This window comes from Triticum urartu, chromosome 5A (genome assembly GCF_056163025.1).
Source record: "Triticum urartu cultivar PI428250 chromosome 5A, HENAU_Tu73, whole genome shotgun sequence".
Lineage (NCBI taxonomy): Eukaryota > Viridiplantae > Streptophyta > Magnoliopsida > Poales > Poaceae > Triticum > Triticum urartu.
In genome coordinates, this window is record NC_141877.1 from 113,209,101 (window position 1) to 113,234,075 (window position 24,975).

Consider the following 24,975-nt stretch of genomic DNA (forward strand, 5'->3'; position numbering starts at 1 on the left):
TTTGTTTTTGCAAGTGACTTTTTGCCCTCCTCCATAAATGTTCATTTATTTTCCTGATAAGCTTGCACCATGCCTAAACCCTCTCTGTCAAATTTTAGATCCTTTGGAGTTGTTTTTGTTAGGTTCAAAAATGCCTCAAGTTTGAATCATATTTAAACTTGTTTTATTTTTATACCTCTAAAAATGTCCAGACCAATTTTATCAAATAGGGCATGAATTCAGGGTCATGAGGATATTTTTATATTTCTCATACACGTCTCCTTTTCCCCTGTGCTTTTCCCTTTATTTTCTGCTTGAAGAAATTTAGAAAGAAAACAAACAGCAGTAGCAGCTGCCAGTCGGCCCTTCCTCGCGGCCTCTCTAGGCCCAATCCTTCCCCGCGGCCCACCTAGATACAGCCGGCCTCTAAGCCTAAGGCCCCGCCAAGGCCCATCTCTATTCCTAACCCTAGCCCGCTCGATCCCTCTCTCTCCTCTCGATTTCCCTCTCCCTCGTCTCCCTCCGCTGCACAGACGCATCGCACCAGAGAGAGAGCAGCGCCGCTCCTCGTCCCCGATCCCCTCTACCTCCTTCCTCCTACCCCGCGACCAAACCGCCGCCCTGGAGCTCCACCGCCGCCAAGCGCCGCCAGCTCCTCCTCCACCTCGCCTCTCCGCAACCCCCCGCTGATGCTTGCTTTTAGCGTCGCCGGATGCCGACCAGGGAACCAATCCCCATGGCACCGTCGCCTTAACGCCACGCCGCCGACAGGATCCTACGTGCCTCCGCCCGGATTGACCTGCGCGCCCGTTCCCGCCGGCCTCGCCCTCCTCCCCCGCGCGGCTCTTTCCCTACCTCCACCGCGAGCCCACCATGGCGCCGCTGCCTCGCTGTAGCTGCGGCTGTGCTTGCTGCTGCACCTCCTGCCGGCCCTTGCTGATGCATGGCCGCCTCATCAGCAAGCTCGCCTCCGTCCCTCCTGCGCTGCGCCCCTGCCAGCCTCGCCGGAATTCGTCGAGTTCAGCACCATCGCGCCCTCTGACCTCCCCTGTTACCCGCGTTGTCGCCGTTCGTCTTCAACTGCGGGACCGCTACTTCGTCATCCACCTCGGCTCTGGCCACCATGGACGCCTCTTGCCCAAGCTCTCCCTCCTGTGGGGTGTAGAGCTGCACCACCACCACCCCGAGGCCCCTTGCAGTCTTTGTTTCGGAATGCCAAGAAGCCAATGGCACTAGGGTGCGCCAAGTTCCACTAATGTTGACCCCGGACATCTACGATACATGGACATCTACGATCGATGTGGAACCGTCAAATACAACTACTCTACATTGATACAGGAATATCTACCGTCGCCGATCACTTTAACACCCCAATAATTTATTTTCAATAAGTAGAATTTGGCAAGGAATAAAATTTTGAATTATACCAAGTCATTTATTAATTTCAGAGCTTTTTATATTTTCTATTTTACAAAAGTCTTCCCTCCATAGAAAATTATTTTTGTAGAATGTTGTGGTCCTTGTTTGTTATGTAAATCATTTCACTTATATCATAAACAACAGTAGGGAATATTTTCATAATAAAATTTGCCACAAGTAATTCTTAAAAAAAACATTTTCAGTACTTGAAATGCTTTTGTTGCACTACAAGTATTTTAAATAATTGTTTCAAAATACCACAAAAATTTTGAGATGTCAGATGATGCCTATAAATCACTTTTGAGCAAAAGCCTAACTATGTCTTTTGAAAAAATTCAAAGAAACATCCTCTTTTCAATTCTGTCCCATTTTTGAGTTACAACTGCAACCCTAATCTTCCTAGCTCCATTAATTCTGAAACTCTGCCATCCTCTAGTCCTTCCAACCAAAACCTTAACTCCAGGAGATCAGCTCTATTTGAATCTTTGAGGTCCACCAAAACCTCCTCTGAAGTTTCTGTCCAGAACTGAATTCTGCTAAAACTTGCACTAGCAAGTTTCTCATCTTGCCAAAATAACTCCATTATCAACTCTATCATCTAAAGAAACTCCATCCTGCCAAGTTTCAAATCCAACAAAGTCTCCTAGCTAGCTTTAGCATTCTGTCGAGCACCTTATGGTCATGACAGAAAATTTGCAACTCTCTAACCCACACTGGACACTTGGTCATTTGGCCAAACCAACATGTCCATCACCCTTGCCACACTTGGACTCATCCTCCTATCAAATATCAACTCCATTAGAGCAATGTAGACCACCGAGACATTTTGTCGAGCACGCTACGTGCATGTCCAGAGCGTGTCCAGAGCGCGCGTTTTGCACGCGTTGACACCGAGCTGCCGCCACCGCTCAGCCGCCTCCCCTTCTCAACCTGATCGTCTGCTGGATCAAACCGACCAGATAGAGCCTCACCGACACCTCCGCTTGGCCCCTAGCGTCGTCCACCGCCGTCCACGACGACCAGGACCGCCGCCCGACAAGTACGCCTTCGCCACGTCTCCGTCCGAGCCCCTTTCGCTTAAATGTCAGCGGCTCGAGCTCATCCGCAGCTCACCAACCTCACAAGCGACACACCGGCCACGCCTACCTCGCCAACGCCCACATGTTCGCCTTGAATGGCCGCCGCCGCTGTGTCCATCCTCTGGAAGCCACGGCACCGCTCTCCCCGCCTATTTAAGCTTTCCCCGAGCCCTCTCAGTCCATCACCACCTCTCTCCCTCCCTCACTGATCCCCCCGTAGTAGCAGAAAGACCAGAGATGGTCATCTTCTTCTTCTCCGACAACCGCCGCCGCCGCCTCTGTCTCGATCATTCCGGCGCCACCAGAGCCTCCCCCTCTCCACTCTCTTCACCAGAAGCTCTCCCTTCATCCCTCGAATCCATCCACATGCTTGATTTTGGTCAGGGGCTGCCGTAGGCGAAAGCCCCATCCCACCCGACGCTGCCATCCGCTGGAGAGCTCGCCGTCGGTGACTCTGTCCACTTCGGCGACTATGGCGGGTACCCACGGGACCGTCTCGACCTCCCGAGCTCATGGGTGGCCTCGGTTTCCCGTGTGGTGCCATCGTTCACCGGCAAACCTCGCCGGAGCTCCGCCTCTGTTCGGCCGGAGAAGGAGGCGCGCGCGTGGACCGGTCAAACCTGACCAGTGGGCCAGGCAGGCCCACTGTCAGTGACCCAGCGCTGCGCCAGCTCGTCTTAAGTGGAGACGGGTTCCCTGGAAGTTGCTTTCCCGCGTGGAAAGCGTGTTCTCGCTAGTACGCCTTCGACGTCGCAGCCCTCCCGTGCGGCTGGGCGATTGGGCTTGGCCCAGTAGCGCCAGGTGACTATACCGTGCCTAGGGCGCATCTCTGCTCGGCCCATCACAGTAATATTTGTCTTCTTTTTCTTTCCCAACAGATTTCAAATAATTCCACAACAGGCATTTCACATCCGAATTCGATGATTCAAATTTCTTCCTACTCCTAAAATCATTATCTATTTATCCAGAGAGGGTGAACATTATTTTCCTAGGCCTGGTTTTTGCTGGATCTACTAAATAGTCCATTTCCTTTAATATTCCAGCTTAGTAGATCCATAGGAAAATCATATAAACTCCAAATGACTTGATTCTTTTTTCGTTATCCCTCAAAATTCATCTTGTTTATTTTAGTTTTTATTTCTCAAATTTCGAAATAAATTTTATGTACTGTTTTGGAATTGTGTGGTAATTAAAATATTTTGAAAATAGGAAATGGAGGGGAGATATGATTTTCAAAGTTTTGGAGTGCACCCAATCTTTCTGCATGCTCAAGGCAAGCATCTTGAACACATGATATGGTGAATGCATAGTGTTTGTTTGCATGTAGAATTGAATTATGAATATATTCAACTCATATGAAATTTGCATAGTATTGGTCATACATGCATGATTCCCCTTGATGGTATTCTATCTCCATTCAAACATGAAGTATGAGTGAGTATGACTATTTTCATGTACGGTATATGCCTGTGTTGGTCCAGGCTAATTTGCAGGATGAATCAGTCATGAGAAAAGTGACCGTGAGACTGAAATCTCATTGTGACGAGAATGATCAGTGCGGGTATGTTGAGACATACCAGTGGTGACCCTGTTGGGTACTGCCAAGGAATTGTATTGTGCTAACCACTACAGGGAAACTTACACCTCCTGAGTTGACCTTAGATCGAGTCTTGTTCCGGTAACCCCCACACTTGATTCATGCTACCACATGTCCCTGCCAAAGGTATGGTATGGTTCAGTAAGTTGATAACCCCTTTCCTGCACACACACCATACAGAGAGGCCATAGGAAATGATACTATTGGCCCTAGTAGTCATGTCACTTGGTCCGGGGGCATGAATGGCCGGTCTGGGACCGAAGCTGAATGTTCATGCTGTTGGAGGACGTTGCATGATGCCTTCCCACTTAGAGTTTTACTTTATCATTGTTTTGGGTGATCCCTGGCTTGATGGATTAAAACTAGTATGTGCGGGTCAGGTGTGTTTTCATCCCAAAGACCGTAATCGGAATTAGTCAACGTCTCGGGGTTGACTAAAGAAATCATTTACTTGTGGGTAAAGAGTACACCCTCTGCAGAGTTATATCTATTCGAATAGTCGTGTCCATGGTTAAGGACTACAGTCTGGGTTGGTCAAGTGTTGGTCTTAGTGTTAGTCTCCGGAGGAAATACTTAAATTGACCATGGTTTGTTCTGCAGGGTAATCGTTGTCACTGCTGGTGCCGTTATGAATATTATTGTTGACATGAATATTGTTGTGGACTAACCGTTTCCTCTTATGTGCAACTGTGAGTATCTCTTGGGATGGCTAGTCCACTTGAATACTCATGTTATTTTCTTATAAGCCCTTTATGAGGCGTCGCTCGGACACCCGACTGTGGCATTTATTTTCAAGACCTCTCGAGGCGTCACTTTTAGACACCCGTTTGGCATTTCTTTTCAAGACCTCTCATGGCGTCGCTTGAGTTCTGGGGCGGTCCTGTCTCGCCCGATTCTCTCTTAGACACCCGTTTGGCATGTCTCTTGGAATTCTTCGGGTGGTCCAACGCCCGACGTTTTGTTTCTTTTCTTTGATTTACTAATAACATGACTTATTTTCCGTATGAATATTTGGCATGCCATGCTTTAATACTCAGTCAGCACACGCATGTAATTTAATTCATCGTGAGCATATGCATCCGATATATCTTTTGTTCTTGATGTTTGCGAGTACATTCAAACATACTCACTGGCTTGTCCCTGGCTATTGCCTTGGCCAGATCGTGACTCAGAGAGGAGCACTACGAAGACACCCCGCAACCTAGGATACAGAGATAGCTGACGGGCGAGATAGGAGTTATCCAGGTCAGTTGTTCCCGTGGGAATGGAGTTCCATCAACGTTGGAGATCCACGAGTCGCTTCCATCATCTGCCACTAGAAATCATTGTTGTACTCAATGGACCTATAAGGTCTTGTACTCAAATCCTTGTAATTGCATGGAATTCTATATCAAGGAAATGTCCACCAGCAACAGTAATCCTGGGGCTGGTGATGACACAAGGGTCGTTTACTGGGATTTATGTCCCGGAAAGCCGGCTCCTACAATGACCCATGTAGCACAAAAGCGAGATGTGTACCACTACTTCCCCTATCGCCGTGAGTACCTCTACCGACCCCGACCATGGGAGCATGTACGACTACCGTCACGAAGACCGGTAGACCATACCACTTCAAGTTCCACAACCGTCACGAGTACCACTATCGTCGACCCTCGAAGCCTCTGTGGACGTCAAGTCCCTCGCCGTGACCCCGAGCATCTACAGAAAATTGTGCGACTAAGAACGTGAACGACTACCATCGCCGTGAACCACTACCATCGCCGAGGACCGATAGTACCACTACTTCCTCTACGACCATCCCGGGAACGTCTACTTCCTCTACATTGCACCGAACCCGAACCGTCCCGTGTGCACGCTGCGAAGGTATAACCGCCGAGACGCTGACCCGTGGATGAATGCATCAGTGTATGAGATGCATGTTTGGATGTTGTACCCGCCCGTGAACGTTAGTTGTTCCTCCTCGTTGCCACGTCGTCGATCCGTGGGAACCCGGTATCCGGGATCACCCCACCATCTATGCATGACACACTCCCGACATTTTTCCTTTTGCACCGGTATCTCCATGAGCTACCAGAACCGATATGTTGCCGTGGCATCATTTTCGGATTCGTTGTCGTGGCACCCCCTTTCGATTCCGCCACGATGACAAATGCCTCTTAACCTGCTCATGTCAACAATTTCATAAAATTGCATAAAGTTGAACATGTCATCCTCATCATGATAATAACATTTAAAATGTTTAAAATTGTTGTTGCTTTAAATTGCTAAATGCATATGGGGATTTGCCGGAATTTTTGTTTGTTCCGGCCTCATTTAAACTTGTTTAGATAGATGTTTTACTCATGCTTCACCTCTTGCCATGTTTAACAACATTTAATATTGTTGGGTACATAAACGAGACAGAACTAAATACTTGATGTGGTGTTTTGTCAATATGCATCCCGTTGCATATTGAGCTCCACTTAACTTGTAGTTTTATTTGTGCACTTTGCCATGCCATGCCTCCTTAAACTGGACATGCATCATACTTGTTTGCGCATCATGCCATGCTTATGTGATGGTTGTTTACTATGATGCTTCCTTCTTTCCGGGTTGCTTCTCTCGTTAGCTTCGGTTTCGTTTCGGAGTTGTGAGGATCCGTTCGACTACGTCTGTTTGTTTTCTTCATGGACTCGTTCTTCTTCCTTGCGGGATCTCAGGCAAGATGACCATACCCTCGAAATCACTTATATCTTTGCTTGCTAGTTGTTCGCTCTTTTGCTATGCCGCGCTACCTACCACTTGCTATATCATGCCTCCCATATTGCCATGTCAAGCCTCTAACCCACCTTTCCTAGCAAACCGTTGTTTGGCTATGTTACCGCTTTTGCTCAGCCCCTCTTATAGCATTGCTAGTTGCGGGTGAAGTTGGAGATTGTTCCATGTTGGGACATGGATATGTTGGGATATCACAATATCTCTTATTTTAATTAATGCATCTATATACTTGGTAAAGGGTGGAAGGCTCGGCCTTATCCCTGGTGTTTTGTTCCACTCTTGCTGCCCTAGTTTCCGTCATACCGGTGTTATGTTCCTTGATTTTGCGTTCCTTACGCGGTTGGGTGTTATGGGGACCCCTTGACAGTTCGCTTTGAATAAAACTCCTCCAGCAAGGCCCAACCTTGGTTTTACATTTGCCTAACAACCTATTACCCTTTCCTTGGGTCGGCCAACCCAAGGGTCATCTTCATTTTAAATCCCCTCGGGCCAGTGCTTCTCTAAGTGTTGGTCCGAACCGGGCAACCTGCGGGGCCACCTCGGGGCAACTTGAGGGCTGGTTTTACTCGTAGCTTGACCTATCCGGTGTGTCCTGAGAACGAGATACGTGCGACTCCTATCGGGATTGTCGACACATCGGGCGGCTTTGCTGGTCTTGTTTTACCATTGTCGAAATGTCTTGTAACCGGGATTCCGAGTCTGATCGGGTCTTCCTGGGGGAAGGGATATCCTTCATTGACCGCGAGAGCTTGTGATGGGCTAAGTTGGGACACCCCTGCAGGGTTTGAACTTTCGAAAGCCGTGCCCGCGGTTATGTGGCAGATAGGAATTTGTTAATATACGATTGTAGAGAACTTGACACTTAACTTAATTAAAATGAATCAACCGCGTGTGTAACCGTGATGGTCTCTTTTCGGCGAAGTCCGGAAAGTGAACACGGTTCTTGTGTTATGTTCGAACGTAAGTAGCTTCAAGATCACTTCTTGATCACTTATAGCTTCTCGACCGTGCTTTGCTTCTCTTCTCGCTCTCATTTGCGTAAGTTAGCCACCATATATGCTAGTGCTTGATGCAGCTCCACCTCATTACCCTATCCTACCCATAAGCTTAAATAGTCTTGATCTCGCAGGTGTGAGATTGTTGAGTCCTCGTGACTCACAGATACTTCCAAACAGTTGCAGGTGCCGATGATACCAGTGCAGGTGACGCAACCGAGCTCAAGTGGGAGCTCGATGAAGATCTTGATCGTTGTGTTGTGTATTTTCCGGTTGATCAGTAGTGGTGCCCAGTTGGGACAATCAAGGATCTAGCATTAGGGGTGGTCTTTCTTTATTTTGGTTCCGTAGTCGGACCCTTTGATTGTACTTTGGATGATGTATGGATTATTTATGTATTGTGTGAAGTGGCAATTGTAAGCCGACTCTTTATCCCTTTCTTATTCAGTACATGGGATGGGTGAAGATTACCCCTCTTGCGACAAACCTACCATGCGGCTATGCCTCTAAGTCGTGCCCCGACACATGGGAGATATAGCCGCATCGTGGGTGTTACAAGTTGGTAATCAGAGCCTTCCCCGACTTAGGAGCCCCCTGCTTGATCGAATCGCTGATGTTGTTGAGTCTAGAAGAAAATGTTTTGAGTCTTATAGGATTATATATGTCGGAGAGTAGGATTCTTTTTACTCCTCAGTCCCTTCGTCGCTCTGGTGAGGCCTCATGACGTAGAGTTTTGACTCTTCTCTCCTCAAATTTCATGAAAAAAATTAGGATCACGCAGGTATCTTGGAATCGTTCCGATGGTTTTGTGACGAGAACATTGTTCTTGGTGCGTCCTGACATTTAGGGGTTGTGGAAGTGTCCCGAGGAGTTGAGTTCCGAGGTGTTGTCGTCACAATTTTATCGTTGCAGTTCTGGAATACCTGAGTTTGCCGACATCGAAAATCTCTTTTATGCAGTTGTTGGTGAGATAACCTCGACGCCACCCAGTACTGGGGCAGGAGTTTGGGAGTATTGCCATAACTCGTATAATGGATTCTTTTCAAAGGTTGAGGTACACGATTTCCGAAGGTTTCTTGGTTATGTGTTGAAGGATGGATACAGTTGGATGTAGGATTTGCTAGTTTTGGGTGAGATATTATGCTTCCCCTATATCCCCAACACCTAATTGCATAACCAGAAAGTTTCGGGAGTTTATAAGTGGGAATTCAAGTATCTCGTAGGATATTTTTCCGACAGACACATGATACGATATGGGGTCTATCATATGTTTGTTTCCGGCTTATTCTGCAAGCCAAATCCTTGTTTTGTTTTTGTTGTGGTATTCAAGTTGCTTCGATGTCAAGTGTTGATTCCATACCTTTCCTAAGCGTTGTTCTCATATTTCTATGTGAATACTAATCCTTCATGATAATCGAGATTGTCATGTCAATCCTTTTCAACCGATGTCTTTCTCTTCAAATGCATCCGATCTTTTCAACATCCGCAAGATCACCTCTCGGTTTTCCCAACGTTGTTCGTTTCATCCGTCCCCAAGTTGCCTTTGTTTTACCCGCCATCCCACCCTTTTTCTTCAAGGACTCGTATTTCTTAATCAAGTATCCATCTTATTGATGTGAATTCTCTCCATTCTTTTTTGTCAATGTTCTTATCCGGTGATTCTCAGGAAGATACTAAGGAAGCTACAAGTTCAACATTCTCCGTTCTCTTTTCTTCTCCAGTGGATTTAATTCAAGCTTTGTCGATCATATCCTTTCCTCGTTTCTAATGTCTTCTCATGCCGGTTCACCTCTTAATCACCCACTTCTCGCTATTCACTTGTTCTAGAGTGCTGAAGATATCTCAGAAGGCTCATCTTTTCATTCAAGATCGGTTCAACCTATTTCGAGGTTGTTATCTCATTCAAGCCATTTAATTCAATTGGGGCAATCTCCCTTTCAAGTAATCGTTCAACGGTGTTTCTTTTGAGTGGGCCTAACCCACATGTCTTTTCCCAGGATCTTACCTGACTCTGCTAATTTTCCCGGAGTTACTCTCAAATTCTTTTCCAAGTTTGATGTAAGAATGAGTTATCATCAGTCAAATGCCTTCTCCAAGATCTTTCAAATTCTTTTCATTGTCGGTTCAACCTTTCTAATATTCATCCCGGAGTATCTCAACGATTCATGGTGGTGGTTCTCATCGTCATTCTTGACAGTTGAAGACCGAGGAAGAGTTTTTGCTCCATACCTTATCCGTTCTCTCAGCGATGCGTAGTTCAAGCTTGATGCCATCCTCTCATAATTTTTTTTGATCCGGAACAATTCAAGAGTCTTTTCAGTTTGATTCTCCGAAGGCCATCATTTCGTGTTTATTCATTCTTAGCTTTCAGCTCTCGTTCTCAAATCTTACCGGTGGTTCGTTCAAGAGTTCTCTTCCTTCGTTATCAGATAGATTCATTCGTTCTTTCCAATCCTACCGGTGGTTCGTTGAAGTCCTTCTCAAGTTTGCGCTATATCTCTCTTAATCCTTTCTACGAGAATAAGTAGTATGCCAAATCTGTTGCTTGTCATCAATCTAAATTTGTGAAGGATACACATAATGTAATTCTTATTCTTGCTTCATCCAAGTGATTAATTCCGTATTCTGGAGGTTCATCAAAATTCTCAGTTTCAATTGTTCATCTTTCTTTTCCGGAGTTCCAAGATCTCTCAATTATATCATCGCGAAGCTCCATCTAATCTTTGCAAGGCTTCTCCCAGAGTTCTTTTCAACTTTCCCTTTCGCTTGATCATCCTTTTATTACCAGAGTTCTTCATGGAGGCTCTACATGATGGTTCATCAAGGATTTTTTTTGCATTCTTCTATTCTTCTTTAAGATTTCTCTTGAAGCTATGATCCGCCAAGCTATACTTCGAGTATTCTTCATCTTGCATTCTGAAGTGCAATTCTTTCTACCTTATCTTTTGAGATGGTGTTATGTCATCCTTGACAGTTTCCTTCATGTTTCATGGGTGATAAGTTGTCAGGAATGAGATATTTAAACCCATGAATCTCTTCATTGGTATTATCTTGGGTTATACTTCACCTAAAGCCTTCCCTAAGGTTGTTGCTATTTATGGTGCTCATAATGACCCAAGTTCTTTATTTTTCCTCCTGGTGAAATAAGTTTTCTCGTCTCCTTGTTCATATCAATCCAATCTATTGTTTTTCGTTAGTGGCAAAATTTCACCTCAAGATTTCGAGATGTTTTCCATAAGCCCACAACAAGCTTACTCTTTTTGTTGTTGGTTTTCCAACAACTCCGTTTTAACCTTATTCGAAGGGTGCTCTCCAAGCTCATTTGTGGCAGAAGTCGTCATTTTCTTCTCAATTCTTTTCTTTCTAACGATTCAACTTCTATTCTTTCGTTCCGGAGGCATAGCGATTTTGCTCTTTTCACTTATCATCTCGAATTCTGAGGACCGTGTTCTTTTCGTGCTTATATATTTAACCGGAGTGTCATGCCCCCTTTTCATGTTCTTCCTATTTTTTCAAGTTTTCCTTCTCCTTTCAGTCAGAGTGCTGTCCAAATTATATCTTTCTTGTTCCTTCTCTACTTGTTTTCAACCGGAGTGCTTGCATGTACTTTTTGTCCATTGTAACCCTTTTCTTATATCTTTCAACCCACAAGGTTCCCATAATGTTCTTTCTTCCTCTTTTCTAACAGAGTGTTTCCAACTTTGTTCATCTTCGTTGTATTCTTTCTTTCAATTTGTTCAACCTCGCGAGGTTCATTGGTTTCACTCATTCGTCAAAGAAGCAACTTAGTTTTACCTCTTCCCCTTCCGCTTCCCTCCGGTGCCATCCTAGATCTCGGGACGAGATCCTCTTGTAGTGGTGGAGTGTTGTGACACCCCAAGACCGGAGCTTCAGACGCCTTCCATGTTTTCCGAGTTTCGTCGTGTGAGTTGTTGGTTTGTTGCATTCATCATTGCATCATGTGCATTGCACCATCCTTGTTGTTTCCATGTCCATCATGTGCTTTTCCCCTACTTTTTGTTTGTCGTTTGCTCCATGTATGTTCATGCATCATCACCTCCTCCTTTCTTCTTCTTTTTTCGTTTTTGCAAGTGACTTTTTCCCCTCATCCATAAATCTTCATTTATTTTCTTGATAAGCTTGCACTATGCCTAAACCCTCTCTGTCAATTTTAAGATCCTTTGGAGTTGTTTTGGTTAGGTTCAAAAATGCCTCAAGTTTGAATCATATTTAAACTTGTTTTATTTTTCTACCTCTAAAAATGTCCAGACCAATTTTATCAAATAGGGCATGAATTCAGGGTCATGAGGATATTTTTATATTTCTCATACACGTCTCCTTTTCCCCTGTGCTTTTCTCTTTATTTTCTGCTTGAAGAAATTTAGAAAGAAAAGAAACAGCAGTAGCAGCTGCTAGCCGGCCCTTCCCCGCGTCCCACCTTGATCCAGCCGGCCTCTAAGCCTAAGGCCCAGCCAAGGCCCATCTCTAATCCTAACCCTAGCCCACTCGATCACTCGCTCTCCTCTCGATTTCCCTCTCCCTCGTCTCCCTCCATCGCACAGACGCATCGCACCAGAGAGAGATAAGCGCCGCTCCTCCTCCCCGATCCCCTCTACCTCCTTCCTCCTACCCTGCGACCAAACCGCCGCCCTGGAGCTCCACCGCCGCCAAGCGCCGCCAGCTCCTCCACCTCGCCTCTCCGCAACCCCCCGCTGATGCTTTCTTTTAGCGTCGCCGAATGCCGTCCAGGGAACCAATCCCCATGGTGCCGTCGTCTTAAGGCCACACCACCAATAGGATCCTGCGTGCCTCCGCCCGGATCGGCCTGCGCGCCCGTTCTCGCCGGCCTCGACCTCTTCCCCGCGCGGCTCTTTCCCTGCCTCCACCGCGAGCCCACCATGGCACCGCTGCCTCGCTGTAGATGCAGCTGTGCTTGCTGCTGCACCTCCTGCCGGTCCCTACTGATGCATCGTCGCCTCATCAGCAAGCTCGCCTCCGCCCCTCCAGCGCTGCACCCTAGCCGGCCTCGCCGGATTTCGTCGAGTTTAGCACTGCCGTGCCCTCTGACCTCCCTTGTTGCCCACCTCGTCGCCGTTCGTCTTCAACCGCGGGACCGCTACATCATCATCCACCTTGGCTCTGGCCACCATGGACGCCTCTTGGCCAAGCTCTCCCTCCTGTGGGGTGTAGAGCTGCACCACCACCACCCTGAGGCCCCTTGCAGTCTTCATTTCGGAAAGCCAAGAAGCCGATGGCACTAGGGTGCGCCAAGTTCCACTAATGTTGACCCCGGACATCTACGATACGTGGACCTCTACGATCGATGTGGAACCGTCAAGTACAACTACTCTACGTTGATACGGGAATATCTACCGTCGCCGATGACCCATCTAGCACAAACGCGAGATGTGTACCAGTACTTCCCCTATCGCCGTGAGTACCTCTACCGACCCCGACCATCGGAGCATGTACGACTACCGTCATGAAGACCGATGGACTATACCTCATCAAGTTCCACTATCGTCACGAGTACCACTACCGTCGACCCTCGAAGCCTCCGTGGACGTCGAGTCCCTCGCCGTGACCCCGAGCATCTACGGAAAATTGTGCGACTAAGAACGTGAATGACTACCATCGCCGAGGACCGATAGTACCACTACTTCCACTACGGCTGTCCTGGGAACGCCTACTTCCTCTACATTGCACCGAACCCGAACCGTCCCATTTGCATGCTGTGAAGGTATAACCGCCGAGACGATGACCCGTGGATGAATGCATGAGTGTATGAGATGCATGTTTGGATGTTGTACCCACCAGTGAACATTAGTTGTTCCTCCTCGTTGCCACGCCGTCGATCCGTGGGAACCCGGTATCCGGGATCACCCCACCATCCATGCATGACACGCTCCCGTCATTTTCCTTCTGCACCGGTATCTCCATGAGCTACCGGAACCGATATGTTGCCGTGGCATCATTTTCGGATTCGTTGCCGTGGCACCCCCTTTCGATTCCGCCACGATGACAAATGCCTCTTAACATGCTCATGTCAACATTTTCATAAAATTGCATAAACTTGAACATGTCATCCGCATCATGATAATAACATTTAAAATGTTTAAAATTGTTGTTGCTTTAAATTGCTAAATGCATATGGGGATTTACCGGAATTGTTGTTTGTTCTGGCCTCATTTAAACTTGTTTAGATAGATGTTTTACTCATGCTTCACCTCTTGCCATGTTTAACAACATTTAATATTGTTGGGTACATAAACAAGAGAGAACTAAATACTTGATGTGGTGTTTTGTCAACATGCATCCCGTTGCATATTGAGCTCCACTTAACTTGTAGTTTTGGTTGTGAACTTTGCCATGCCATGCCTCCTTAAACCGGACATGCATCATACTTGTTTGCGCATCATGCCATGCTTATGTGATGGTTGTTTACTATGTTGCTTGCTTCTTTCTGGGTTGCTTCTCTCCTTAGCTTGGGTTTCGTTCCGGAGTTGTGAGGATCAGTTCGACTACGTCCGTTTGTCTTCTTCCTGGACTCGTTCTTCTTCCTTGCGGGATCTCAGGCAAGATGACCACACCCTCGAAATCACTTCTATCTTTGCTTGCTAGTTGTTCACTCTTTTGCTATGTCACACTACCTACCACTTGCTATATCATGCCTCCCATATTAACATGTCAAGCCTCTAACCCACTTTCCGAGCAAACCGTTGTTTGTCTATGTGACCGCTTTTGCTCAGCCCCTCTTATAGCGTTGCTAGTTGCAGGTGAAGCTGGAGATTGTTCCATATTGGGACATGGATATGTTGGGATATCACAATATCTCTTATTTTAATTAATGCATCTATATACTTGGTAAAGGGTGGAAGGCTCGGCCTTATGCCTGATGTTTTGTTCCACTCTTGCCGCCCTAGTTTCTGTCGTACCGGTGTTATGTTCCTTGATTTTGCGTTCCTTACGCGGTTGGGTGTTATGGGGACCCCTTGACAGTTCGCTTTGAAAAAAACTCCTACGGCAAGGCCCAACCTTGGTTTTACATTTGCCTAACAACATATTACCCTTCCCTTGGGTCGGCCAACCCAAGGGTCATCTTTATTTTAAACCCCCTGGGCCAGTGCTTCTCTAAGTGTTGGTCCGAACCGGGCAACCTGCGGGGCCAGCTCGGGACAACTTGAGGGCTAGTTTTACACGTAGCTTGACCTATCCGGTGTGTCCTGAGAACGAGATACGTGCGACTGCTATCGGGATTATCGACACATCGGGCGGCTTTGCTGGTCTTGTTTTACATTGTCGAAATGTCTTGTAACTGGGATTCCAAGTCTGATCGGGTCTTCCCGGGAGAAGGAATATCCTTCGTTGATCGTGAGAGCTTGTGATGGGCTAAGTTGGGACACCCCTGCAGGGTTTGAACTTTCGAAAGCCGTCCCCGCGGTTATGTGACAGATGGGAATTTGTTAATATCCGATTGTAGAGAACTTGACACTTAACTTAATTGAAATGAATCAACCGTGTGTGTAGCCTTGATGGTCTCTTTTCGGCGGAGTCCAGAAAGTGAACACGGTTCTTGTGTTATGCTTGAACGTAAGTAGCTTCAGGATCACTTCTTGATCACTTATAGCTTCTCGACCGTGCTTTGCTTCTCTTCTCGCTCTCATTTGCGTAAGTTAGCCACCATATATGCTAGTGCTTGCTGCAGCTCCACCTCATTACCCTATCCTACCCATAAGCTTAGATAGTCTTGATCTCGCGGGTGTGAGATTGCAGAGTCCTCATGACTCATAGATACTTCCAAACAGTTGCAGGCGCCGATGATACCAGTTCTGGTGACGCAACTGAGCTCAAGTGGGAGCTCGATGAAGATCTTGATTGTTGTGTTGTGTCTTTTTCGGTTGATCAGTAGTGGTGCCCAGTTGGGATGATCGGGGATCTAGCATTAGGGGTGGTCTTTCTTTATTTTTGTTCCGTAGTCGGACCCTTTGATTGTACTTTGGATGGTGTATGGATTATTTATGTATTGTGTGAAGTGGCGATTGTAAGCCGACTCTTTATCCCTTTCTTATTCAGTACATGGGATGTGTGAAGATTATCCCTCTTGCGACAAACCTACCATGCGGCTATGCCTCTATGTTGTGCCCCAACATGTGGGAGATATAGCCGCATTGTGGGTGTTACAATAAACCGGAGGGTTTGGTCCGTAGAGACAATCATAATCACATAGGGTAGACTTCTAGGGTTTTAGCTATTATGATCTCGAGGTAGATCAAGTCTTGTAATACTCATATTCATCAAGATCAATCAAGTAGGAAGTAGGGTATTACTTCCGTAGAGAGGGCCCGGACCTGGGTAAACATCGTGTCCCCTGTCTCCTGTTACCATCAACCCTAGACGCATAGTTCGGGACCCCCTACCCGAGATCCGTCGGTTTTGCACTGACATAGGGCATCTAGGTCAGGCCTATGACCTTACCCTAGGTACATGTCATTGTCAGGTTTCTCAATATAAGCGGTAGGCACAACTGGGTCCATGTTGTAAATGATAGTTTCATTTTTAACTATAATGGCTTCCTCAATCTTTTCTTTAATAGGGGGAGGGGTGATATTTAAACCACTTCTCCTTAGGGAGATCAACATGGGTAGAAAATGATTCGCAAAACGAGGCTACTATCTTAGAGTCAAGTCCATATTTAGTGCTAAACTTATGTAAAACATCGGGATTCATAAAAGAAAGCATAGTCAAACTCAAGTATTATACCTGACTCATTATCTTTGTCGAGTTCCCAATTTTTAGAGTTGCGTTTAATTCTTTCCAGAAGACCCCATCTGAATTCAATAGTTTTCTTCATAAAGGAACTAGTAGAAGAAGAATCATGCATGTTTGGATCATTATGAGAAAGTCGAGCATAAAAAATTTGTAAGATAATTTCTCTTGAGAGCTCATGATTGGGGCATGTGTACATCATGTACTTAAGCCTCCCCCAAGCTTGAGCAGTGCTTTCTCATTCATGAGGCCAAAAATTATATATATAATTCCAATCACGATGAACCAGATGCATAGGGTAAAACTTTTGATGAAATTCCAATTTCGATCGGTTCCAATCCAATGTTCCAATATCATCACATAGCCCATACCATGTCAAAGCATTCCCCTCCAAAGATAAAGGTAAAACCTTTTTTTTAACTCCATATTTGGATAAACATTCAAGCTTAAATAATCCCCAAACTTCATCCACATAGATTAGTGTCAGGACCGGTTTTCCAATAAAACATTTATTGAAAAGCCGACCCTTGTATTGACCAGTATAGAAGAATCCTCCTTACTGGCAGACAAATCCTTGATACAGAAATCCAGAAGTACTAAATATTATACAAGGTTGAGCTGAGGCTGCTCAACAATTTCATTACAAGCACGCCGATATTATACATAAGGGTGGATATGAAACAAAGGAGTATGGTGGCATAACTACTGACTCGTAATAAAAGTGGTGCTGGATATGTCACAGTGTAGTGGGTGACATGACTCCAAAATCTTACAACTCATCAAGCGCCGGAGTGAGGCTTGATGATTTTATTTGGGTAGCGGAAGCATATATAATACAAGTGACCAACTCCAGGATCACACGGGACTCACTGGGACTCCTCTAGGCGTCGAACTCGCTATCGAACTCTTCATCCATAAGATCGCCTTCGTCAACATCTGGCCAAATCAACAAGCCAGGTGAGTACTTTAAATGTACTTGCAAGACAGTTTGGACATAAGATATAACAAATGCAAACATGACGCACATGAGCAGATTAGTAATGCACACTCAGGTAATAAATTTGCACTGCACGATAAATAAAAGGAAGTCAAGCGGTAGTCCTCCTGAAATCCCAATAAAATAGCTGAAGACCGATCGGGTGTCTGAAGCGACGCCTCGAAAGGTAAAAATAAATTAACATGCCGCAGTCGGGCGTCAGGGCGACACCACATAAAGGGCTTATACTAAAACGTAAATGACAGTACGTGCCACAGTCGGGCGTCTAAGCGACATCTCGAAAAGGGCTTATAATGAAAGTAAATAATCAGGATGCCACAGTCGGACGTCTGAGCGACATCACATAAAGGGCTTATATCAAAAGTAAATAACAAGGATGCCACAGTCGGACGTCTGAGCGACATCACATAAAGGGCTTATATCAAAAGTAAATAACAAGAATGCCATAGTCGGACGTCTGAGCGACATCACATAAAGGGCTTATATCAAAAGTAAATAACAAGAATGCCGCAGTCGGACGTCTGAGCGACATCACATAAAGGGCTTATATCAAAAGTAAATAACAAGAATGCCGCAGTCGGACATTTGAGCGACATCACATAAAGGGCTTATGTCAAAAGTAAATAACAAGAATGCCGCAGTCGGACGTCTGAGCGACATCACATAAAGGGCTTATATTTCGTCATTCGAATTTAAGTAGCTCATGAATTTAGATCATCCCAAGGAAATACTTAGTACATAATAATAAACCGGTTAGTCCATCCACCGGAATAACATTCAGCCGGGTTTACCCTTCTCGGTTTCATGCTCATTCTCGAAGACTGTCACTGAGATGGATACTGAGACAGACACGGAGACTGACACTGATATGTTGATCAAGGTCCTTGACCATGGACACGGTTACTCGAATGGTTATGACTCTGCAGAGTTTGCACTGTTAATCCACAGCCAACGGATTTCAGTAGTCACAAAGGACTAGTTCCATTTACGGTATTTTAGAAGAAACACATCTAACCAGTACACACCCATTACACATTCTGCTGCCAGGGATCACCCTAGGCAACGTTCAAGAAGAACTCTGAGACGGGGAGGCTATAACCTCGAATAGCATGGGATCAAATTTATATTCGCGCGCTCTAAGGGGTGCCCCCCTCTCGGTCCCAACCGGAAACACCCATGCCCCCTAACCGGATGACGGGCTTTAATCCAGGGCCATGGAACCCTCATCACGGCCCCTCTATTTGGTGTGTACAAGGAGGGAGGTTTACAACTTACTAAACTGCATTCTTTGCATAAAACATGTGGTAGCACGGACGGGGACAAATGGGAACAAGACTTGATCCATGTTAACACTGGAGTTACACGGTTGACATAAGACGGGCATGCTTCAACAATACCAGCTTACAACCTATCATGCCACCACATGATCAGGTTATCTCACCATCATATGAACTCATCAAACTTCGAAGCTCACCTGTAGCTTGCCTTGCATGCAATATAACATTCACAATATGCTTATATAAACATGCCATGAGAAAACTACTCAAGCAAACATGCAAAACACTCATCATATCAAAGGCTCAAACATGCTTGCCTGGTTCGGAGTAGTCGGAGTCTAGCTCAGCGAAGTTTGCAGTTCCGTCACCTCCTTCGGTATCTACGGTATAAAAGAAATTGGATACTAATGTAAATATCGTGTGTGCATAAAATTGTTTTCAAATATTTTTCAAATAAATATGATAAAAAACTAGATAGAAAAATAAAGATGACAGAAAAAGAATCAACTCAAAATCGTCTTTTGTTTAAAAGTTATAAAGGTTTTAGTCTAGGGACTAATCTGTTATAAACAGAAAACTATCCAGGGGCTAGTTTATAAAAAAAAAATGCTTCAATTAGTAATATGCCAACCCAAAATGGAAAGCGTACTTTTCCCGAAGGCGTTTTCAGAAAACGGTTCGAATAAGAGAGGAGAGGCTGACGAGGGGGTCCCACCCGTCAGGTTTGAATTTCAAAACAGAGTCCACCGGTGCCCGAGGCTTGCGGTGGTCGCCGGCATCAATCCACGGCGAGGTAGTGGAAACGGAGAGTACCTACGGGTTCACGGAGCTCCTCCGCGTCTGTGGGTGGTGGAGTTGGTCGTCGACAAGCACCACGTTGACGGCGGCCTCCACTCCGGCGGACGGTGGTTCGGGCGGTGGTGGATTTCGCCGAGGAGGGCTGCAGACTCCAAGTTGAGGCTAGGGTCAGAAGAGTGGGAGCACTAGGAGGCTACTGACACGGTTTGGGAGGCGGGGGTGCCCTTACCGGAGAGAATCATGCCGGAGCCTGAAGCGGATCGGGGCGGCCGGAGTCAGGGAAGAAGGCCTCCTCGAGGTCCTCCTAGTGGCTGGGCGCGGCTCTGGTGAGGTGGAGGGGTGGTGCTGGGTCGAAGGCGAGCTCAGGGCCTCCTTTTATAGCCGGCCCGAGGCGGTTGCCGAGAACGGGATAACTCCGGTGAGCGATTACGGCGAGGCAGTGGTCGGGCTGGAGGTTTTGGTGATTGGGCATCATCGGGTTGGTCCACTGGTTCCGTTCAAGGGCTAAACTTGGTATGACTTGGGTGATACTCCAAGCTCTCGACGGAACGGCCTGACGGGCACGTCGGCGGCAGGGAGCGCGCTCTGTGCTTTCCAGGCCACGACGACGGCTCTGCAGCATGTACAGGGGAGGGGACGGCCACGCGGAGGCGCCTGGTGGTGTGGGCGGTGCTGGACGGCGCCGTTCCACGCTGCGCCTCTCTGGCAGCCATAGCGAGTGTTGCTGCCGCCGCTCACGGGGGCGATGCACCTCTGCCAACTCACCCCCTACGCTCGCAACCGTCCAGGCAACCGTGCGGCGCGATGGATAAGAAGGGGGAGCAGTGAGCAAGGCGCCAACGCGCGCACTGGCGAGATCGATGCCAAGTTCTGAAGAAAACGACACTGACGACTGAACCAAAACACTGAAACTCTGAATTTTGACAGGAACAGTGCATGCCAATTGTTCGACGAAATGATTTAGGCACGTGAAAAAATTTCTGGAGCTGGGACTTGGTGAGGTGGTCTCTTGATGCATCTAGGGGCTGCCTGATTTATCTCAGATTTTTAGGAAAAGAAAAAGAATGAATTTCACCCAAAAAAAAGGCAAATCTGGTCCAAACTTGCAGCAAGCAAAATTTGAAAATTTTGAACTGTGGACTAGTGGATCTTGATGGATCTAGGTTGAGGGTACTAAGGACTAGCCAAAGAAGTTTATTTGGGATCAAGAGTCAAAGGAAATTAGGTAGTTCCTTTGTAAACCACCATAGTCCAAATAAATGACAGAAAATGATTTTGAGGTTAAGATAAATAGAAATACAATTTAAAAGAGGTTGAAACTTGCTGGAATTGGATGCTTTGCTTGATCCAAAGTATGGAGGTGGGTTTTGGAAGAAAATATTTTACATAGGTCAAGGCAAGAGGGCACTTTTTGAATGGGGAAGAATAAATCCAAAATTTAGGAATTCTTTTTATTAAAAAGAAATTGTAAAGACCTTCCAACCTTATTTGTGTTGAGCCAATATAAGATTAAAAAACCCTCAAGACTGAAGATCAAGATTTGGATGAACCCAAAAAAATACTTGTCATAAGAGCATTTTTTTTGAAAAGGAGTCTTTTAGAAAAAAATTTAAATAACCTCCTTCAAATCAAATAAAGAATTTGATAAAACCAAATCAAAATTTTTGGAGTGTTACAACACCTACCCCCTTGGGAAAAATCTCGTCCCCGAGATTTCAGCTGATCCTCAAATAGGTGTGGGTATTCTGCCCGAAGGAAATCCCCTCTTTCCCATGTTGCTTCATCCTCGGTGTGATTGCTCCACTGAACCTTGAAAAACTTAATTGTTTTCTGACGGGTCCTTCTTTCAGACTCTTCCAATATTTTTATTGGACGTTCCGCGTAGGTGAGGTCTGGTTTCATGTCAATGTTCTCGTGAGATACATGTTTTTCCGGGTTGCTTCAACACTTCCTCAACTGTGAGACATGGAACACGTCGTGGGCATCTAACAGTTCTTTGGGTAGGTCTAGCTGGTAGGCCACTGTGCCTCTTCGTGCAACCACACAGAAGGGTCCGATAAATTGTGGTGCCAGCTTTCCTTTAACTTTCAATTGTTGCAGGCCCCTCATAGGAGATACTCGCAGGTACACATATTCACCGGGTTCAAAACTGACCTCATGATGTTTTTGATCGTAGTAACTCTTTTGTCGGCTCTGGGCTGTCTTGAGTCGATCTCTGATTAGTCTAACTTTCTCCTCAGCTTCCTTGAGCATGTCTGGGCCGAAGATACGGCTGTCTCCTGTTTCTGACCAGTTTAATGGGGTACGGCATCTTCGGCCATACAAGGCTTCAAAAGGTGCCATTTGTAGACTGGCTTGGTAACTGTTGTTGTATGCAAACTCGGCATACGACAAGCTTTCTTCCCAACTGGTTCCATAGGTGAGAACGCATGATCTTAGCATGTCCTCTAGAATTTGGTTCACATGTTCAGTTTGTCCTCCGGTCTGGGGGTGGTATGCTGTATTGAATACTAGCTGAGTCCCCAGAGCTTGTTGTAACTGATCCCAAAATTTAGAGACGAATTGAGTGCCTCTGTCGGATATTATAGTCTTTGGAATTCCATGCAGACAAACTATGCGGGAGAGATAAGGCTTGGCAAGCTTCTGAGTGGTGTGGGTTGTCTTTATTGGGATGAAATATGCCACCTTAGTTAATCTATCCGTGATGACCCATATGGCATCATTCCCGTGTCGTGACCAAGGTAGTCCGACAATAAAATCCATTCCAATTTCGTTCCATTTCCACTCAGGTATCCTGTTTGGTTGTAATAGTCCTGCTGGTTTTTGGTGCTCGGCTTTAATGCGCTGACATGAATCACAACATACAATGAACGTGGCTATATCCCTCTTCATGCCGTGCCACAAAAAAAATTCCTGAATGTCCTTGTACATTTTGGTTCCTCCAGGGTGGATTGAATATGGAGTGGTGTGGCCTTCGGCTAGAATTTTCTGTTTGAGGTCCGCTATATTTGGTACGCAAAGTCTGTCTCCGTACCATAATATTCCCTTATCGTCTACGACGAATTCTAAAGCCTTGCCCAGACTCACTTTTCTTTTTATGCCTTCGATGCTGGGGTGTCCAGGCTGAGCCTTCTTAATTTGTTCCATTAGGGTGGGCTGTATTTCCAAATTTGACACATTGCCTTCAGTGACCATCACCAAGTTAAGTTTGGTGAACTCCTGCTGAAATTTAGGTCTCAAGTTCTGTAGGCTGTCGTTGCCTGAGCTGGGGCTTTGACTAAGTACATCTGCCACTACATTCCCCATTCCTGGATGATAGTGAATGCCAACATCATAATCTTTCACTAATTCCAACTAGCGCCTTTGCCGCAAATTGAGTTCTGGCTATGTGAAAATATATTTGAGACTTTTATGGTTCGTATATATTTCACAACGATTTCCAAGCAAAAAGTGTCTCCACTCCTTGAGTGCATGAATGACTGCTGCCAATTCCAAGTCATGAGTAGGATAATTTTCTTCATGCTTTCGTAGTTGCCTGGAAGCGTATGCGACTACCTTGCCTTCTTGCATTAGTACGCATCCTAGGCCCTTCCGGGATGCGTCACAATATACTTCAAAACTTTTGTGGATGTCTGGTACAACCAATACTGATGCTGTTGTTAACTTCCTTTTGAGTTCTTGGAAACTTTTCTCGCAAGCTTTAGTCCATACAAATTTCTTATCCTTCTTGAGTAATTGTGTCATTGGTTTTGCTATGGTGGAAAACCCCTCAATAAACCTTCGGTAATATCCAGCCATCCCTAGGAAACTTCGTACATCTATTACGTTGGCTGGTGGTTTCCAGCCAAGTACGGCCCTGAATTTTTCTGGGTCCACAGCGACATCTTCTTGAGTCAATACGTGGCCTAGAAAACCAACCAGTCTTAACCAAAATTCACATTTGCTGAATTTGGCGTATAATTGATGTTTCCTTAATTCTCTCAGTACAATTCTGAGATGTTCAGCATGCTCTTCTGGTGTCTTAGAGTACACTAGAATATCATCAATGAACACCACCACAAATTTGTCCATAAATTTCATAAACACTTTGTTCATGAGATGGACAAAATATGCGGGGGCGTTTGTCAATCCAAACGGCATTACTGTAAATTCATATAATCCGTACCTGGAGGTGAATGTTGTCTTCGGGATATCTTCTATCCATACTTTTAATTGATGATACCCCGACCTTAAATCAATTTTTGAGAAGACCTTGGCTTGTGCGAGCTGGCCAAATAAATCATTTATCCGTGGCATCAGATATTTGTTTTTGATGGTGACCATGTTGAGGGCTCGATAGTCTATACATAATCTCAGTGTCCCATCCTTTTCTTGGCAAATACTACCGGTGAACCCCAAGGTGAGGAGCTGGCCCGAATAAATCCTTTGTCCAGTAATTCTTTTATTTGCTTCTTTAATTCTACCAACTCGGAGGGTGCCATTCTATAAGGTTTCTTGTAAATGGGGGTGGTTCCAGGCGCTAGTTCAATGATGAACTCTATTTCCCGGTCTGGTGGCATGCCTTGTAGTTCTTCGGGAAATACGTCAGGGAACTCACATGCCAATCGAACTTTTCTTAACTCTGAAATGTCCACCTTGTTCAACTTTGGTTGCCATGATATTGGTCTTTCTTGAGCTGCAACTTTTATCGTCTTCCCGTGATGGTGAGTAAGAATTACAGTCCGATTGAAGCAGTCGATAAATCCCTTGTAGGTGGTTAACCAGTCCATTCCTAGGATAACATCCAGTCCCTTATTTTCCAATACAATGAGGTTTGCCTGAAACTTTAGTCCATCAATCTCAATAACCACACCTTGGCAGTAACTCTGAGTGATTTGCTTAACCCCGGGGGACTTGATGGTCATGGATTTTTCCAAGGGAAGCATCGAAAAATCATGTTGCAAAGCAATTTTCTTTGAAATGAATGAGTGAGAAGCTCCAGAATCAAACAAAACCGTGGCAGGTATTGTGTTGACAGGGAACGTACCGAGTACGATATCCGGGGCATTCTGGGCTTCCTCCTTGGTCACATGGTTCAAGTGACCCTTCCTATGATTGTTATTGGGGTTGAAGTTGTTATGCTTGGGTGTTGAATTATTTCCATTGTTGTTCGGCTTGGGGGGAGAGTTTCTCGGCTTTGGGCACTGTTTGGCATAGTGTCCTTCCTCTCCATAAGCGTAGCAAGTAACGCCTGGGCGATATGTAAAATCCTTGTCTCTTGCATGAAATTTTTGTTCGTGCGTGGAGCACTGGTTGGGGGTTTGTTCGCTCC